Below are 5,120 nucleotides of genomic sequence, written 5' to 3'. Positions count from 1 at the left end.
CCAGTAAAAGGTCTTTGATAGTTATTTACGGCATTGGCTTGTTCATTCAACACTCCTCGAAAGGCAGGTATTGTAGGACAGTTTTCAGTTGTGTGAATGTTGCAATCACAGATGCCGCAAACAATTTCATTGACCTTATCCTTCTTTCCTTCCATGGCCTCGACTTTCCTTATGAGCGTAGTCACCTTACACTTGAGATCATCCTCTTCTTTCAAGAGATATAATCCACCTTTTTCCTTTAATTGAGTCGGCCTAGACGTGGTGTTCGACTTTGGGTAATAGTCCCAAGATTGTGTTTTTTCAGCCAAACTGTCGAGGTAGTCCCATACCTCGTCGATATCTTTATTAATGAACTCTCCATTACACATTGTCTCGACCATTTGGCGCATGGAAGATGTCAGTCCATCATAGAAAAAATTTGTAATGCGCCACGTTTCAAATCCGTGTTGTGGGCATGAACTGACCAAATCTTTGAACTTTTCCCAACATTGAAAGAATGTTTCATCTTCCTTTTGGGCAAAGTTCATGATCGCTTTTCTGAGGGTAATCGTTTTATGATGTGGGAAGAATTTTTTTATGAATTCCCTCTGCATGTCGTTCCATGTGCCAATGGATCTAGGACGTAGTGAATGTAACCACGTCTTAGCTTTCTCTTTTAAGGAAAAAGGAAAGAGTTTCAGCCTAATTGTATCCTCAGATACATTAGGAAAACATAATGTAGCTATTATCTCATCGAACTCTTTCAAATGTAAATATGGACTTTCAGATTCAAGTCCATGGAATTTGGGAAGGAGTTGGATAACTCCTGGCTTGATGTCCATCTGTCCTGTGTTTTCAGGAAAAATCATGCATGAGGGCATACTCACTCCCGCCGGTTGCAGAAAATCTCGTAAAGTACGAGGCGGGGGTGCCTGTTGTACCTCATTCTCATCTTGGGTATCCTCCACCCTGGGTGGGAGTAGAGGAGGTTGGTCTTCAGCCATAACCTCAGTTAACTCAGGGGATTTCGAGCGGTGTCTAATCCTGCGATGGATAGTCAACCCCTCAACCACTCCTCCTTCAGTCAAGAGACGTCGAGTGTTGTCACGGGCCCACTTGGGCATGAAACACTCGCAGCCCTCAATTCAAAGCCTAATCCTAAAAAAGGAAAAGAAAATCTAGAAAGAAAGAGAGAGTTGGAAAGAAATTACCAAATTGGAGTCCTAAGTTAAAAACCTGCAAAATAAAACAAGAATAGATTCTTAAAAAGAGAAGAAAAATAACAGTAAATTAATTTCTAAAAGAAGGGATTCTTAAAAGAACGTGGAAATTTCTAAACTAAAAGAGAATTGAAAAATAGACAGTAGGGAAGGAGCTTACCTGAATTAGAGATTTCTATCTTAAAGGCCTACTAAATAGGAAGGTTAGTTTCTAAACACAAATTCTAAAAATAAATTAGGAAACAAATTAGTTTCTAAAATTAGAAAGTTACTAAAAGTAGAAAATTAATTAAGAAATAACCTAGTTTTAAACTATTTCCTACAGATGGGAGGATATTAAAAAAAAAATCTATAAAATTCAAACCCTAATTCTAAAAGATAGAAAAAGTAAGGAGATTATGGAGGAATTACCAATTTATGGACTTATGTCAGGATCCTACAAAACAGGAAACAAGTTAGTTCTAAAAATCAAATAGAAAAAATCTAAAACTAAAGTTAATAAAATCCTAATCTTATCCTAATTCTAAAGCTAATTAATTTCAGAAAATCGTAACTATCAGTCCCCGGCAACGGCGCCAAAAACTTGTTCACTCCCCAAGTATAGGGTTGTGATGTAGTAATAAACTCGGTAAGACCGAGGTCGAATCCACAGGGACTGAAACTTGTACGTTTCCGTGCACAGCAGCAGCAGCAGCAGCCCCGTTTTCTTCCAAGCCGTGCCCAGCAGCAACTCCCCACGTCCCTGTCTTTCTCCCAAGCCGTGCACACCTCCAGCTGACCAACTCCCTCTCTCGTTCCAAACTAAACCGGCTCCCCTTTCTCTGCTCGTTCCCTCCTGCCCACCGTGGATACCCCTCTCTCTCTCGATCACACGCTCCTTATAGAGCTGTCCTCCGGGAATCCTACCAGAAATAGGACGCGGAGCTACTCCTTACGCAGCCAGGACTGGTGGAGATCCGGAGTCCGCAAACAAGCCGGCTGGGAAGCTTGCTCTACGCAGCGTGCGAAGCAGGGATGGTTCCGGTTCGACGCTGGTGATGATGGGCCCCCATTATAGTATTTCTTTTGAACATCAGAGCCGTTTAATGTATTTGTAGGACCGATTTAGGCCATGAGCCAAAATCTGGAATGAATTCAAATCTTAGGTGGGCCACAATATCGATCAACGTGGAGTCCTTTCCTCCCATCTTCCAATCTTGCTGTTGTGCATGGTTGCAAAAGAACACCATGGTTCTTGTTGAAATCGTTCCTTGGACCCACTGGACAGCTCGGATAATCCATCTAGATGATCTTTGTGGGCCACAAGAATCCAACCCGAGCCCCTGTTTCTGATTTTCGTTTCTGCTTCGGATTCCACGGAAGTGCAATAAGTAGTGGGGCCATTATGGAAATCTTCTAGAAAATCAGCTCCGTCCATTAGCTTCCTCATGAAAAACCGGTCAGTCCTGATCAGTTTTGGATCAAAACCCGTGGTAGCCCACCTGTCAGATCTTTCGACCGTCTAATCTGCGTTTACACGGTTGAGACGCCATTGTCGCTGGCATTTTGAAACTCTTCCACCTAGGCCTTGGTAATATGGACCTATCTGGTCTCATGGACGGTGCTGATTAGTCCTTAGAATCGTGCTGGCGGCCCACAATAGAGAACCGCAATCCCTGTTTCCCCCGCAGGAGAAAAATTCGAATTAGAGAGGGAGACTCGGTCAACTTGTTGCCGTGCACGGTGAGTGTACCTATGCTGTACATGTGCACTGCACATGTGTGTCCCACGCTGATGTTTGTGAGAAATCCGTTCCGTCTATCCGTTTTGTCAGCTCATTTAAACAGTTGAGACCAAGACTGGAGAATATCCAGATATCAGGTGGGCCCCACTTAAGGATTTAAGGGGCTGATCTGTCCGTTGGGCCACTTTCATAGTGATCCAGGGGCTGAAATTTTATGTGTACGGTTTATTTATGGTCATCAAGCCACGTGTGAAGTTTCGAACTGATCAGATGGTGGGAACCCTATGATCTTGCATTTTGGGCACTTCTCAGGCCACTTGAGCTTCGATTCCTCGATTTCCGCGGACCCCTGGTGTATAATTTCGTCGCTCTTGGTCTTCTGGAGTCCGTCCCCTGCTTTAGTGTCATCAGATCGGTAAATCCATGCTTTTTAGTATCCTTTCCCAGTCCAAGCTCATGAAGACGCCCTGCATCACAAATTCAATTAAATTAGGCTATTAAATGGTGTCCTGCGTGTAAATCTATGCAACAATTGGGTCTGATATGCAATATTTGACCCTCAACACAAACATGAAATTAAGCAGGGCAAACATGAAATTCAATGGGGCAAACTAGACAATCACCGGGGCGAACTTAACAGATATTTTCATAGCTTGAGCCGATAAATCTAAACTTATCCAATGTTCAAATGGACCACAACAAATGAAATTTTGAATTAAACTTCTATTGTTAATCATTTCTTAGGGGCTACAGAAGTTTTGGATCAAGCTTATAATTGTTTTTTCTATAAATCCATGTTTGTATGATCTTATGAATAGGTTTGATAACAAACAAATATCACTGTTGGGCCCATTATGGTTTCAACGGTGGAAATCATTATGCCCATTGTTTCCCGTGGTGTGATCCACTTGATCTTTTGATATGCTTTAATTTAGGGCTAAATCACTAAAATTAGATAGAAAAACGGATGGACGACGTGGATATACTACATACATTCAATGTGATTTTCATATTTCCTCTGTTGATTTCCTAGTTTGCCCGGCTGATTTTCTAGTTTGCCCCGTTGATTTTCTAATTTACCCCGCTGATTTCCTAGTTTGCCCCACTGATTTTTCTAGTTTGCCCCGCTGATTTGCTAGTTTTACCTACTCAATTTCATGATTCTCTACTTCAGTCTATCTTCTCTACTTCTTCTAGTGGATGCTGCCTATGTGTTATTATGGTGGGCCTTCCCTTGGAGGTGTTGTCGCTAAGGTTAGTTTAGGGTCTTGGATGTGAGATTATAGCAACAGACTATGGTCTATGGTCAGAAGTTAGAGGGCTAGATGGGAAGGTATGGCAGCTGGTTGGTTTGTATAAGTGGAATATTGTATGTAGGGAGAGTGGTCGCTTCCGCCCGTGAGATTTTAAGAAGGTCGAAGAGTGGAGGAGTCAGATTTGCCTCCGTGTTGTTGGTGAGTAAGGTGGTGTCTTCCTGATAGTGTTTATGCCCATTGAGGGGCAGCTTGACGTGTTTTAAGATCCATGGGATTGCTGATACATGTCCTTTTAAACATAGACCTATGTTTGCCTCGCTCAACTTCATGTTTGCCTTGCTCAATTTCATGTTTGCCCCACTGAATTTTCAATTTGACCGCGAACTGATTGAAATTGACCATGAACTGAATGAAATGGATTTTCAACCATCAACCCGATGGAATCTTGAAAAATAACGAGGTTGGAAAATATTTTTTCTCTAATACATAATTATATAAATATGTATATATAAGTATATAAAAATATTTTTTTATCTTTTAATTCATTTCTTTGTCCATGTATTCAACAAGCATATTTCCTAAATTGGAATGATTTGTTTTTTTTTACACACGCACACACACCCCCACACACTCACACAAGTGGAATTTCACCACCTATGGATACTCGAACGCTTGATCGGGTGTTGAAACTCTTAAGAGTCTACCACCCGAGCAAGAGTAAGGATCCAAACTAGAATGATTTTCTTAACGTACCATATATGATTTTCATGCAAACATGAAAATGAGCAGGGCAAACATGAAATTCAACGGGGCAAACATGAAATTCAACGGGGCAAACATGAAAATGAGAGGGCAAGTATGAAAATTAGCAGGGCAAATATGAAAATGAGCGGGCCAAACATGAAAATGAGCGAGGCAAGCATGAAAAAGAGCGGGGCAAAC

At 41.6% G+C, this 5,120-nt stretch overlaps 1 non-coding gene across 1 annotated transcript; it reads left to right on the top strand.

Annotated features, from left to right (window-relative positions):
* Positions 1-438: 438 nt before the first annotated feature.
* On the top strand, positions 439-545 carry LOC131230160 (small nucleolar RNA R71). Its single transcript, XR_009163883.1, has one exon. It is a non-coding gene; the product is annotated as a small nucleolar RNA R71 (small nucleolar RNA).
* Positions 546-5,120: the final 4,575 nt, after the last annotated feature.

Source organism: Magnolia sinica, chromosome 16 (assembly GCF_029962835.1).
Source record: "Magnolia sinica isolate HGM2019 chromosome 16, MsV1, whole genome shotgun sequence".
NCBI lineage: Eukaryota > Viridiplantae > Streptophyta > Magnoliopsida > Magnoliales > Magnoliaceae > Magnolia > Magnolia sinica.
This window is presented reverse-complemented; position numbering and strand designations above follow the sequence as displayed.